This window comes from Pholis gunnellus (genome assembly GCF_910591455.1).
Source record: "Pholis gunnellus genome assembly, chromosome: 15".
Lineage (NCBI taxonomy): Eukaryota > Metazoa > Chordata > Actinopteri > Perciformes > Pholidae > Pholis > Pholis gunnellus.
The window spans coordinates 4,085,070-4,100,412 of NC_136542.1; positions in this window are offsets into that span (position 1 = coordinate 4,085,070).

A 15,343-nucleotide genomic window follows, 5' to 3' on the forward strand; every position below is an offset into this window, starting at 1 on the left:
TGAAGAGTTGATCTCACTGGCAACAGATTCACTCCTAAAGGTGCATAATACGAGATTGGGAGCATTTCGATTGCCTAGTATTAACACGGCCCTGCGATAGTCCGGGGTTTAATCACATCTTTAGCTCTGCGGCGTCTTACTTTGTTTGCTATATTTTTTCCATCATGGCAGACGACCGAAGCAAAATAAATGCAAAAATGTCTCCCCCTGCTGCTGTGAACAATACTGTTGGTGCATTCAGTGAGTAAAAGCTTTGTGAAGTTGAATGAAAAGTAGTTTTTTTTCCATTTCACCGAAGTTTACAGAAACGATTGCTGATCGTAACTTGTGTCACATGAAGCTTAAAATGCATCGCTTGATTTATCTTTAATTCAATTCATCAGAACTCAGCAAATACGTATTTCGTATACATTTGTATTCTTCTTTATTTTGATCTCTTGTTGTGTGTGTTCGCATCGTCAGGATTGCTACTTAACTTTGTTATACTTTGTGCAGTGACGATAAGGAAATTCTATTGTATTCTATTCCAAAACAATAGACCGTTGGATGACCTGCAGATTATTTATATTTACAACCGCTGACTTGATGCAATTATACAGTAAGCCTGAGTAAACTACATTGAATTGTTATTCTGCTCTTATGTCTGATTGTGATTCAAAGTAAAGTAATACTTTAGTAAGTCAAGTTCTCTGGTTTGTAGCTCGGTTGTGTTAAAGCTGTGACTTGTGTGTTGCAGGTTTATCCAGCAGATGGCTCCCTGAAGTCTGCAGACATGAACAGCCTCCACTCAGCAGCAGCTCACAGTCCAAGGTGAGTGTTGGTCACTTCTTTGGCCTCATGATGAACACCATCTTTACAAAGTCACAGTGAAGAGCTGATACGGACAAAATGAGCCTGAGCCCCACTAGTGGTAACAATGTAGGTGTGTGTATGTTTGTGTGTTGCCTCACATGTTGGATAAAGAGAGAATGCATTCTCTGTATATCTGCATCACTAAATATTTACCTGTATTTCTGCATAGCTCAATATCAAACTGAGTGTGAGAGGTTCACTTCCTCCTGGACATACAGAATATTGATGAATATTTAATTAATTATGAATCATTGTGAAATGTGAACTGATGGTATGGTGCTGAAGAGACTTTGGAGTAAATTTCCGAAGTCTGTTAAATGTGATAAAACCAACATCAGCCATCTTTCAATTGAAGTCACTGAATCTAGTGGACCTGTTCTGTCTTCCAGAGAATCATAAAGATTTATCTTTCAGGTTACTAAACATGATGTAAATCATGTGACTTTTCTCCATAATCTGCTCAATATTCTGACGTTTCACTGATACAGGGTTGTTGTTGTTTAGGTTTTATATCATTATTTTATATTTAAAAAACCTTTATACAAAACCAGTTTTTGTTTGAATAACTGCATGAATCCTACACATGACTTGATGTTCGGTTTGCACTACAACAGGTTGTTCAACATTCTGCTGTTTAGTTGCTGAAGTGTGTAAACGTACCAGTTAAATCCCCAAGATCTAACACCTGTTTCTTGTTGCAGTTTAATAAAGTCTCAATCTACTGTACTACACATCATCTTTCCAGTCAAAGAAGTTAATATCCACCTTAAAGAGAGACCTTCCTGCCTCGTATTTAAACTTCCTAAAATACAGATGTGGTTTGAGGCACGGTTGCTTAAAGTTTTTGCTCTAATTTACTGCTAATAATACCAGGTGTGCCAGACGATCCGTATCAGTTACACATATGTCACACATATAGAGATTATATATATATATATATATATATATATATATATATTTGCAACTGTGTTCAATATGTGTTTGTTCAACTTTAGCATTATTACCCAGGCGAAAAATAAGTGTACTTTTTTGTACTTAAAATATACTAACATTTTCAATAGTACACTTCAAATATACTTTCAAAGAATTGTACTTTCTGAAAATATATAAAAAGTATACAAAAGTCACGCTTTCACCTATTTTCAAAAATCTACTTTAAACACACTATAAAATAATTGTACTGTAGTATACTTTCAAAAAATATATTATAAGAAAAATATACTTTAAGTGTAAGTTCTGTGCAATTACTTAAACATACTTCTTTGAACTTAATTTTCAAACATATTTTTTGTATATTTCAAAATGTATGCTCTAAATTACCATTGAAACAATGTATTTAAAGCACATTTTATAAATACAGATTTTAAATATACCGATTTTTTGGTATATTTTAAGTAGTATTTGTGTGTAATTAGTAAGTAAACTTATTCATATTATTATTTCAATATATTAATTGTACTATTCTTTTGGAATGTGTTAAAATGTATTACTGTGAAAATGCACCGAAAGCACATTTAAAAAATATATATTTTGATATCTTGCCATTTTATAAAATATGATATCATTTTTATTATATCATAATATAATAAAATATTATATTTTATATATGCGCTTTCTGAGCATGGGCAGAAAGCGTCCGCTTTCCTGTCTGCGCATGGGCAGAGTGCTAGAAATTCAAATTCTGAAGGCGGGAATTCTTTTCACTCTGGGGGATTTCAGTTGGAAGCTCCGGCATTGCCATCTGTCCACAGGTCTCAGTTTTCGGTAAGTAAGCAATTTATAACCATATGTGTGTTATATTTGTTCTAAACAGAGTTGTCTTTACACTTTAAAACAGTGTTTGATAGAAACAAGCTTTTAGCTGTCACTATCAATTGTGTGTTTGCTACTTTAGCTAACGTTACAATAGCTAACGTTAGCTTAGTTGCTACTTTATCTAACGTTACAACAGCTAGCTTAGTTGTGTAGTAGCATAACGTGAAGGAGATATGTATGTTAACATTAAGCTAACATGATATTGCGCTCAAGTGGAATGCTAGGTGAATTCAATTGTAGTAGCTTTTAGACTGTTTTAGTAGCTTGTGGACTTCACTAACATGCATGCAAATATTAATGGGCTATTTAATGAGTTGTAGACTGGCCATGCTGATTGACAACTGTATATTCCTGACTGGTTGCAAGTATGTTTTGAAATATTTTTAGTATGGTAGAATTAGACAAAGCTAACTGAAATCCCGTTAGTAAATGGTGTTGAAGATGCTCTCAGTTAATGTTTCACTGTTCTCTATTGTGCTTATGTTTATTAGTTTTTTTTATTACAATATGTTTTTACTATGTTTTAACTATGTACTGGCTCTGTGGCACTCTGAGATTTTCTGAATGAAAAGTGCGCTACAAATAAAATGCATTATTTTATTATTATTTAGAGAGAGAGAGAGAGAGAGAGAGAGAGAGAGAGAGAGAGAGAGAGAGAGAGAGAGAGAGAGAGAGAGAGAGAGAGAGTGAGTCTGGGGGACACAGACAGACAGACAGAGAGAGAGAGAGAGAGAGAGAGAGAGAGTGAGTCTGGGGGACACAGACAGACAGACAGACAGACAGACAGACAGACAGACAGAGAGAGAGAGAGAGAGAGAGAGAGAGAGAGAGAGAGAGAGAGAGAGAGAGAGAGAGAGAGAGAGAGAGAGAGAGTCTGGGGGACACAGACAGAGAGAGAGAGAGAGAGAGAGAGTGAGTCTGGGGGACACAGACAGACAGACAGAGAGAGAGAGAGAGAGAGAGAGAGAGAGAGAGAGAGAGAGAGAGAGTCCATATGCTCTCTCTCTCTCTCACACACACACACACACACACACACACACTTTATATATATATATACTGTATATATAAAATGAATAATCAATCTAGATGTTCAATAAATGTTATTGTATATTAATGTTATTGTGTATTAATATTATTGTTTATTAATATTATTGTATGTTTAATTTTTGTGATGCTTTGGCAATACCGTTTCTAAATGTTCATGCCAATAAAGCAAATTGAATTGAATTGAATTGAATTGAATTGAGTCTGGGGGACACAGACAGACAGAGACAGAGAGACAGAGAGAGAGAGAGAGAGTCTGGGGGGGAGGGGGGAGGGCCACCGTCGCTCCACCGACTAAGAACGACCATGCACGATACGATATGAGAATCGCTCTCACAGCCCGATGTTTACTGCGTCGCGACGAGTCACTAAAGGGGTCATGGGGCCGTGAGAATCACTCTCACGTTTACTGAGTCGGGACAAGTCGCTAAAGGGGTCATGGGGCTGTGAGAATCGCTCTCACATTTACTGAGTCGGGACAAGTCGATAAAGGAGCTATTGGGCCGTGAGAATCACTCTCACGTTTACTGAGTCGGGACAAGTCGCTAAAGGGGGACAAGTCTGGGGGACACAGACAGACAGACAGACATTAAACAGTGATTTTGAATAAAACTAATCAGTTATCTGGTTAACTGCAGCTCGGCGATGAGTGAACAGTCTACCAGGGAACCTGTACCACTTGTTCCTTTTCTTTTCAGCAACCTTTCTCTGCAGATCCTCCAGCTGGGTCTGCACAGTGAGGAGATTCTCCTGAAGGACGACCTCCTCTTTCTGATGGTTGAGCAGAGCCACACTGGAGGCGCTGATCTCCTCCAGCAGGGAGGCTTCCTTCTGCTTCCACTGGTGACGGTCGGCCATGAACTGATCCGTCTCTTTTTTATGGATAGGGCTATCCACCTGTTGAGTCTTCAGCGGCTCCTTGAGTTGAGCCTTCAGCTGCTTCTTCAGAGCATTCTGGAGCTTTTGACTGTCCATCTTCTGTTGGTCAGGTAGACCCGCACATGAGGCTTTGGTCTCTTCCAGCTGGGCTTCCATAGCAAGGATGTCCTCCTGAAGACAGGCCTCATTTTTCTGCAGGGAGACTTTCTCCTCCTCCCACTGGAGACGGTCGGCCATGAACTGATCCGTCTCTTTTTTATGACTAGCCACCTGTGCCAGAAACGTGCTTCTGGACGATTCCAGCTCTTCCAGGTGGTAATTCTTGACGCTCTGCATTCGATCAAGTTGAGTCTTCAGCTCCTCCTCTGTCTCCTTCAGAGCATTCTGGAGCTTTTGACTGTCCATCTTATGCTGGTTAAGTTGATCCACACACAAGGCTTTGGTCTCTTCCAGCTGGGCCTCCACAGCAAGGATTTTCTCCTGAAGGTAGTCTTCCCTTTTCTGATGGTTGAGCTGAGCCAAACAGTAGGCTCTGTTCTCCTTCAGCAGGGAGACTTTCCCCTCCTCCAACTGGTTCTCCAGCAGCGAGACTTTCTCCTCCCACTGGAGACGGTCGGCCATGAACTGATCCATCTCTTTTTTATGGATAGCCACCTGTGCCAGAAACGTGCTTCTGGACTTTTCCAGGTGGTCACTCCTGAGCCTCTGTATTTGATCACATTGAGTCTTCAGCGCCTCCTTGGTCTCCTTCAGACCATTCTGGAGCTTTTGACTGTCCTCCTTGTGCAGGATTTGTTGAGCCTTCTGTTTGGCTTGTTGAACCTCACAGAAGGCTTTGGTCTCCAGCAGCTGGTCCTGAAGCAGGGAGACATGAGCCTTCTGTGTGGCTTGTTGAACCTCACAGAAGGCTTTGGTCTCCAGCAGCTGGTCCTGAAGCAGGGAGACTTTCTCCTCCCACTGGAGACGGTCGGCCATGAACTGATTCGTCTTTTTTTTATGGATAGCCACCTGGGCCAGAAACGTGCTTCTGGACTTTTCCAGGTGGTAACTCCTGTACCTCTGTATTTGATAATGATGAGTCTTCAGCGCCACCTTGGTCTCCTTCAGACCATTCTGGAGCTTTTGACTGTCCTCCATCTGCAGGATTTGTTGAGCCTTCTGTTTGGCTTGTTGAACCTCACAGACGGCTTTGGTCTCCAGCAGCTGGTCCTGAAGCAGGGAGACATGAGCCTTCTGTGTGGCTTGTTGAACCTCACAGACGGCTTTGGTCTCCAGCAGCTGGTCCTGAAGCAGGGAGACATGAGCCTTCTGTGTGGCTTGTTGAACCTCACAGACGGCTTTGGTCTCCAGCAGCTGGTCCTGAAGCAGGGAGACATGAGCCTTCTGTGTGGCTTGTTGAACCTCACAGAAGGCTTTGGTCTCCAGCAGCTGGTCCTGAAGCAGGGAGACTTTCTCCTCCCACTGGAGACAGTCGGCCATGAACTGATCCGTCTCTTTTTTATGGCTAGCCACCTGTGCCAGAAACGTGCTTCTGGACTTTTCCAGCTCTTCCAGGTGGTAATCAAGTTGAGTCTTCAGCTCCTCCTCTGTCTCCTTCAGAGCATTCTGGGGCTTTTGACTGTCCATCTTATGCTGGTTAAGTTGATTCACACAGGAGTCTCTGTTCTCCTCCAGCTGGTCGGCTTTGTCCTCCGCCCACTGGAGACAGTCGGCCATGAACGGCCCCTCCTCTTTTTCATAGAACGCCAGCCGGGCAAGAAATGTCTCCGTTGGATCGGCCGATAATTTCCTTTTATCCTCTAACCTTCTCAGGACAGCGGTGACTTGTTTGAGTCGATAGGAAACCTTTCCCACATACTTCTTAGTTGTTTTCGGTTTTAGAAGCGCCTCCATCTCACTCAACTTCTGATTTGTAGCACTGAGCTGTGATTCCATGTCCGTCTTATCTTTCTTCGCCTGCTCCAGTTCGACTCGCAGAGCCTCGGTGTTGGCGCAAGTCTGCTGATCGAGAGCGGTCATGTTCTTCAGCTGCGCTCTCAGGTGAACATTCTCCATCTCCGCATCCAGAGTCTTGTGCATCATAACTTTCAGGCCGTTTATCTCGTCCTGCATTGCTTCCTTATCCAGTCTCCACCTGTTCGCTATACAATCCATTTCTTTCACCTTTGGCTCTTCTGTGTGTCCGCTCTGTGTATTCTGACCCTTCATGACTCTATGTGGTTGATAATGAAAACAGCTGATGAAGGTCTGAATATCCCTAACTTCAGATGTAGGCGGGACTTATCGCATCAAAGCAATGAAAGCCATCAAAGCCATATGATGGCATCGACGATGACGTCATCCATTCTGTCTTTCAGCTCGTTGCCTGGATACCAGTTTGTTTACGTTTTGAACACGTGAATGTTCCGATTTCTGAGATGAATGACTGACTGACAAATATATAAACCTACCAGCTCATCTTAATAAAAGAAGTAAGCTAAATGTACAATTTCCAGCGTTTTTTCGCTTAGATTTTTCAAAAGTTACCGAGAAATAGACACTGTACTATCCGATAACACCGTTATTGTAACCAGCAATAGTGGTTGATGTGATTTGCGAGGCGTCAGTCAGCCAACTTTCTAACATTAGCACGCTAGCCTAGGTTAGATAGCCTAACGTTATTTCAGTGTACTAAAGTCACACGTTGTAGTACACGCTGTCTTAACAGACCGTTCGAAAACAACGTGGCTTTACCGTACGATATCTCGCGTCAGACACCTGTTTTAACCCTGCTGTTATGTTCATTTAGGTACAGCAATGATGTTACCGGCTCAATTTTACTTTAGCACAAGCAATCTAGCTAGTTCATCAACGCAGCGCACACACATGCTGCTGTTTGTGTGAAGTTGAACTAGCCAGTTGTAACGTTACACGGCACGTTGACCCAGCTCAAGCCGGGAAGGAGAGGATGTTCCACACACCTGTCTGTCTGGGACTGAAGTTAAGAAAGTGAAGAAAGAAGAGAAACCCACAGCGCAGATTTTCAGTGGTTTAAACCTATTTAAACCAAGTAAGGTAAGGCTGTTCTCTCTTGTATTAGCTTGCTAGCTAAATATTTGAAAAGCTAACGTTAACATTACTGTAACGAAAGCGTGCACTCTCTGTTAACGTTTAGTTTGCCTGCAAAACAAGTTGTCTTTTCGCCCGTTAGAGTTGTTGACGTCTGCAAATAATTTTACATCCAAATTACACTGCCAGAGTGCAAGGATTATAAAGTGACTGTTATCTGCGGTTAGCTTAAGTTAACGTTAGCATGGTTGTGCTGGGCTCCACGTGGTGATATCATTCAGTCTGTTTCATTCACATGTTATTTTCATCATCATTGAGTCTGGGGGACACAGACAGACAGAGACAGAGAGACAGAGAGAGAGAGAGAGAGTCTGGGGGGGAGGGGGGAGGGCCACCGTCGCTCCACCGACTAAGAACGACCATGCACGATACGATATGAGAATCGCTCTCACAGCCCGATGTTTACTGCGTCGCGACGAGTCACTAAAGGGGTCATGGGGCCGTGAGAATCACTCTCACGTTTACTGAGTCGGGACAAGTCGCTAAAGGGGTCATGGGGCTGTGAGAATCGCTCTCACATTTACTGAGTCGGGACAAGTCGATAAAGGAGCTATTGGGCCGTGAGAATCACTCTCACGTTTACTGAGTCGGGACAAGTCGCTAAAGGGGGACAAGTCTGGGGGACACAGACAGACAGACAGACATTAAACAGTGATTTTGAATAAAACTAATCAGTTATCTGGTTAACTGCAGCTCGGCGATGAGTGAACAGTCTACCAGGGAACCTGTACCACTTGTTCCTTTTCTTTTCAGCAACCTTTCTCTGCAGATCCTCCAGCTGGGTCTGCACAGTGAGGAGATTCTCCTGAAGGACGACCTCCTCTTTCTGATGGTTGAGCAGAGCCACACTGGAGGCGCTGATCTCCTCCAGCAGGGAGGCTTCCTTCTGCTTCCACTGGTGACGGTCGGCCATGAACTGATCCGTCTCTTTTTTATGGATAGGGCTATCCACCTGTTGAGTCTTCAGCGGCTCCTTGAGTTGAGCCTTCAGCTGCTTCTTCAGAGCATTCTGGAGCTTTTGACTGTCCATCTTCTGTTGGTCAGGTAGACCCGCACATGAGGCTTTGGTCTCTTCCAGCTGGGCTTCCATAGCAAGGATGTCCTCCTGAAGACAGGCCTCATTTTTCTGCAGGGAGACTTTCTCCTCCTCCCACTGGAGACGGTCGGCCATGAACTGATCCGTCTCTTTTTTATGACTAGCCACCTGTGCCAGAAACGTGCTTCTGGACGATTCCAGCTCTTCCAGGTGGTAATTCTTGACGCTCTGCATTCGATCAAGTTGAGTCTTCAGCTCCTCCTCTGTCTCCTTCAGAGCATTCTGGAGCTTTTGACTGTCCATCTTATGCTGGTTAAGTTGATCCACACACAAGGCTTTGGTCTCTTCCAGCTGGGCCTCCACAGCAAGGATTTTCTCCTGAAGGTAGTCTTCCCTTTTCTGATGGTTGAGCTGAGCCAAACAGTAGGCTCTGTTCTCCTTCAGCAGGGAGACTTTCCCCTCCTCCAACTGGTTCTCCAGCAGCGAGACTTTCTCCTCCCACTGGAGACGGTCGGCCATGAACTGATCCATCTCTTTTTTATGGATAGCCACCTGTGCCAGAAACGTGCTTCTGGACTTTTCCAGGTGGTCACTCCTGAGCCTCTGTATTTGATCACATTGAGTCTTCAGCGCCTCCTTGGTCTCCTTCAGACCATTCTGGAGCTTTTGACTGTCCTCCTTGTGCAGGATTTGTTGAGCCTTCTGTTTGGCTTGTTGAACCTCACAGAAGGCTTTGGTCTCCAGCAGCTGGTCCTGAAGCAGGGAGACATGAGCCTTCTGTGTGGCTTGTTGAACCTCACAGAAGGCTTTGGTCTCCAGCAGCTGGTCCTGAAGCAGGGAGACTTTCTCCTCCCACTGGAGACGGTCGGCCATGAACTGATTCGTCTTTTTTTTATGGATAGCCACCTGGGCCAGAAACGTGCTTCTGGACTTTTCCAGGTGGTAACTCCTGTACCTCTGTATTTGATAATGATGAGTCTTCAGCGCCACCTTGGTCTCCTTCAGACCATTCTGGAGCTTTTGACTGTCCTCCATCTGCAGGATTTGTTGAGCCTTCTGTTTGGCTTGTTGAACCTCACAGACGGCTTTGGTCTCCAGCAGCTGGTCCTGAAGCAGGGAGACATGAGCCTTCTGTGTGGCTTGTTGAACCTCACAGACGGCTTTGGTCTCCAGCAGCTGGTCCTGAAGCAGGGAGACATGAGCCTTCTGTGTGGCTTGTTGAACCTCACAGACGGCTTTGGTCTCCAGCAGCTGGTCCTGAAGCAGGGAGACATGAGCCTTCTGTGTGGCTTGTTGAACCTCACAGAAGGCTTTGGTCTCCAGCAGCTGGTCCTGAAGCAGGGAGACTTTCTCCTCCCACTGGAGACAGTCGGCCATGAACTGATCCGTCTCTTTTTTATGGCTAGCCACCTGTGCCAGAAACGTGCTTCTGGACTTTTCCAGCTCTTCCAGGTGGTAATCAAGTTGAGTCTTCAGCTCCTCCTCTGTCTCCTTCAGAGCATTCTGGGGCTTTTGACTGTCCATCTTATGCTGGTTAAGTTGATTCACACAGGAGTCTCTGTTCTCCTCCAGCTGGTCGGCTTTGTCCTCCGCCCACTGGAGACAGTCGGCCATGAACGGCCCCTCCTCTTTTTCATAGAACGCCAGCCGGGCAAGAAATGTCTCCGTTGGATCGGCCGATAATTTCCTTTTATCCTCTAACCTTCTCAGGACAGCGGTGACTTGTTTGAGTCGATAGGAAACCTTTCCCACATACTTCTTAGTTGTTTTCGGTTTTAGAAGCGCCTCCATCTCACTCAACTTCTGATTTGTAGCACTGAGCTGTGATTCCATGTCCGTCTTATCTTTCTTCGCCTGCTCCAGTTCGACTCGCAGAGCCTCGGTGTTGGCGCAAGTCTGCTGATCGAGAGCGGTCATGTTCTTCAGCTGCGCTCTCAGGTGAACATTCTCCATCTCCGCATCCAGAGTCTTGTGCATCATAACTTTCAGGCCGTTTATCTCGTCCTGCATTGCTTCCTTATCCAGTCTCCACCTGTTCGCTATACAATCCATTTCTTTCACCTTTGGCTCTTCTGTGTGTCCGCTCTGTGTATTCTGACCCTTCATGACTCTATGTGGTTGATAATGAAAACAGCTGATGAAGGTCTGAATATCCCTAACTTCAGATGTAGGCGGGACTTATCGCATCAAAGCAATGAAAGCCATCAAAGCCATATGATGGCATCGACGATGACGTCATCCATTCTGTCTTTCAGCTCGTTGCCTGGATACCAGTTTGTTTACGTTTTGAACACGTGAATGTTCCGATTTCTGAGATGAATGACTGACTGACAAATATATAAACCTACCAGCTCATCTTAATAAAAGAAGTAAGCTAAATGTACAATTTCCAGCGTTTTTTCGCTTAGATTTTTCAAAAGTTACCGAGAAATAGACACTGTACTATCCGATAACACCGTTATTGTAACCAGCAATAGTGGTTGATGTGATTTGCGAGGCGTCAGTCAGCCAACTTTCTAACATTAGCACGCTAGCCTAGGTTAGATAGCCTAACGTTATTTCAGTGTACTAAAGTCACACGTTGTAGTACACGCTGTCTTAACAGACCGTTCGAAAACAACGTGGCTTTACCGTACGATATCTCGCGTCAGACACCTGTTTTAACCCTGCTGTTATGTTCATTTAGGTACAGCAATGATGTTACCGGCTCAATTTTACTTTAGCACAAGCAATCTAGCTAGTTCATCAACGCAGCGCACACACATGCTGCTGTTTGTGTGAAGTTGAACTAGCCAGTTGTAACGTTACACGGCACGTTGACCCAGCTCAAGCCGGGAAGGAGAGGATGTTCCACACACCTGTCTGTCTGGGACTGAAGTTAAGAAAGTGAAGAAAGAAGAGAAACCCACAGCGCAGATTTTCAGTGGTTTAAACCTATTTAAACCAAGTAAGGTAAGGCTGTTCTCTCTTGTATTAGCTTGCTAGCTAAATATTTGAAAAGCTAACGTTAACATTACTGTAACGAAAGCGTGCACTCTCTGTTAACGTTTAGTTTGCCTGCAAAACAAGTTGTCTTTTCGCCCGTTAGAGTTGTTGACGTCTGCAAATAATTTTACATCCAAATTACACTGCCAGAGTGCAAGGATTATAAAGTGACTGTTATCTGCGGTTAGCTTAAGTTAACGTTAGCATGGTTGTGCTGGGCTCCACGTGGTGATATCATTCAGTCTGTTTCATTCACATGTTATTTTCATCACTTGTGCAGTTAGGACAATGGGATTGAGATTTTAATATAAAAATGATATCAAACGGTTGATTTAATTTAAGGCTTTCAACATATGTGTTGCTTATACAGCTAATACACAAACTATACCAAACGTTACTGCCTTATGTTAGCCACGGTTTTTTTCTTTCTTTTAGGCCTAACTTTAATAAATTGAACGGATTATTTTCATTTCAGTTGTGGCTGAGCTCGTGGACCCAAGTCATGTGGAAATGTAAGTTATGTGCTTTTTCTAGTCCCATCAAAGTCTGCTTAGTGAGACATTACAGACTCCAACATGGCCAGTATTCTACTGTTTCTCCATTATGCACTTTTAGCCGTTTTAATTCACTCATGATACATGTCAGGAGTACAAGAGTACTTGCAACTTGTTTGCCCTTTACAGATATGCTTAGAAAATGTAACTAAAATATGGACTTGTCATAATTTAGGCTCATTTTAGGAGGAAGACTGGAGCTTTTGGTGAAAAGATGGCAGATCTGCTGATGGCATATGACGAGCAGGTAAGGGTGCTATTAATATGTTTACTGAAGGGTGGAAGTAACTACAATAATAATGACTGAACTGATGAAACCGCTATCAAATTAAATGGTCAATTTAATAAAATTAAATGTTGCATTAAATAAAATCAATGAAATAAAATGGTCAAATCATATAATCAATATTTCAGTTAAAAACCTCTCTGTGTAAAAGGACAAGAATGACATCAGTGCAACTAGAACAGCAGCCCTGGCTGAGCTGCCACTGTACCTAAAAGAAGACTCATCAGTGATCTTCAAGAGTTGCAAGGTAACGTTAACTTCTCATTCTCCCTCAGCCTTCATTGCTCATCATCACTGATTTATACAAACTTGATGACTTTAGACTCAACAAAATTAGGAAAGACTTGCAACCTTCTTCCAAACCGAAAGATGAATAGAAATGTTGGAAGAATATTTTTGTTCTTTTAAGTGTACCACAAATAATACATTAGATTTTGGTGAAGAGTGTTTTTTGACTTGTAAGGACTTGATACTCAAGTTTAGAATTATAACTCGACCTGAGTCTTGCCTCTCTTGACTTGGGACTTGAATACAAAGACTTGAGACTTAGACTTGATGACTTTGTCCCACCTCTGCAATCAAGTGTCTTCCCTCTACCAAACCATTGTAAACTGTTTTATTCTACACCTGTGAATATTTGTAAGCACACTAATTTCGTATGTTTCCCAGGAGTACCATCAAAGGTTTATATCTTATTTATGAGCCTATCATAGTTGACGTGTTTGGTACACACATGTTCTGGACCTCATGTGTACTCCCTCTTTCAGGAGGAGGAGATCGAAGCATTCCAGGAGGGTGCAGTGGCGCTGTTGGCCATGGTGGCTGAAGAGGACACGGCTGCAGGATTCCCTTTCAACCTTGTTGTTGTCCACCGAGCGAGACGGCCATCAAAGACTGAAACTTTATGCCAGAAACACAAAGGCCAAGATGGCGGCGTGAGTGAAGCTATAAAGCTATTATACATATTAAGATAATTTTATTGATATACTATATTTCGGCACTTAACCCTCATGCAAATATGTGCACACCTTCTTTCTCTGGAAACTTCAGACCACTATGATTATATGATTTTATATATTTTTCAAAAAAAATACTTCTATGTGAAGTAAAATGTCATCAAACGTTTTTGTTTTGATCGACTTAAGTTTCTTTAATATTGTCTATAAACACAATAGTGATAATGATGGTTTTAAAATAAAACCAGAAGATTAAAATATGGTTTATAGCTTTTATTATGATCTTTTATTATGAACCTAAGAAGTCAGAGTCTTTACATTTACACTTTACAAACAATGCAGAGAGAGTGAAATTCTATTTTCTAACGGATGGAAAGCAACAACTTCTGAAGATCAGGCTTTGCAGGAGGAGATATAATTATCCAGCTCACAGATGTCACACACACACCATGCTTCTGTTGCATCGTCACACACATCGCTTCCTGTTTATGTGACTCGATTAAGCACAAACATGTTTATCAAGGAAACGAGTGGAGAAAGTCGAACGTGTTCTTCCTCAGTTTGAGTCCCACTGGGGTCTTAACTGGTAAAAAAAGAAACCTGTGTATGTATATATAAATGTATACGATATAATTTTCATGGAGAAAACTTTAGACGGAAGCCTTTTGTAAATGATGCCGTGTTATGCTTCAAATATAGTGTTCTGTTGTGTCTTTTTGTAGTGATTCATATGAAGAGGATTTGTAGAGGAGTTGACTTTGAAACACCCTCAGGTTTTTAATGATTTAGTTTTTTTCCCTTGTAATTTAGTCTGTGACTGGCGAAAAATAAATTTCACATCTCTAATCTACTGCAAAGCAAAAAGGTTCAAATGCATATTTCTGCACCAGATGTTGTAAACAGCTGTTGTAACAGATATAACACACATTTATGTTCATTCTGTAGCTTCAGTTGACACAGAAATGGAGGTTTTTCCAGCTGTTTGCTCAGAGACTTGCTTTGCAGTAAGGGGGGGGGGTGCAGAGATGCAGCTGCGCTCTGAGAGCCGGAGGTTGTGGTAAAGTGGAGGTTTGCACCTTCGTCGTTTCTCAGCACGGAGAGCGATGTGCAGGCTGCTCTGTGACCACATCCTCTCCTCTGCTGTCGCTCTCTGCTCCTCTGCAGGGTTTCGAGCTCCGGTTTGTCTCCCTCACCAACAACAGCTTTGACCTCCTTCTGTTCTCAGATGAGGACGCTGACTTCCTGTTGTCGTGTGGTCGCCTCACACTCTTACGTTTACTTTCCTGCTGAACGTGTTTCAACTAAAAGAACAACTTCTTTATTTATGAAGAGAACGTGAACCCTCATGAGCTTCTCTCACTAGATATACGACTTAAATAAACCCACTTTGATAAAGTCAAATGATTTCTAGAAAATCAATTTGTCGATTTAATTGATGAAGGAAATGTAATCGGAGACTTAAGTCACCTCTCTGTTTGCTTGTTGGAAAATGTTACGACTCAAATGAACCTGCGTTTGAAGTTTCCCTGAGCTGAGATGTTTCAACATTATGTAGATAAGAAATAACGGATTTCTCAGAAAAGAGGCAGAAAGGCGTTCAGCTAAAAATATCTCAAACCATTTGTGGAAAAAGTGATGTTCAGTGTCTGAGGAGATGTGAGAGCATCATAGCTGCATATGTGACTGATGTCGCTATAGATCTGCTTAATCCTAGCTTGTGTAAAACTTTAGTCTGAAATGAAGGTTTATGCAGAAACTTTTCTGATTTAGACTGATACTGTATGTAAACTCGCTTGTCATTTTTAGGACAAATATAGATCAAAATCAA